Below are 213 nucleotides of genomic sequence, written 5' to 3'. Positions count from 1 at the left end.
CACTTGAGAGAGACAGCCTTACTTAAAGAACTCCTTGCCAACGAGTCCTTCCCCGACCGAGAGGCGCGTCGCCCAGGTGTTCCTTCGCGGCCAATAATAGCCATCACAATAAGAGATGAAAGATGTTCCCTTTCCATTACTGTAATTTGCTGCAGCGGAGTACAAAGGCTGGCGACCTGACGCTATAATCTGCCTGCACACACGGCCGGCAAC

Source organism: Penaeus monodon, chromosome 21, assembly GCF_015228065.2.
Source record: "Penaeus monodon isolate SGIC_2016 chromosome 21, NSTDA_Pmon_1, whole genome shotgun sequence".
Classification (NCBI taxonomy): Eukaryota; Metazoa; Arthropoda; class Malacostraca; order Decapoda; family Penaeidae; genus Penaeus; species Penaeus monodon.
Note: the sequence above shows the minus strand (reverse complement) of the source record.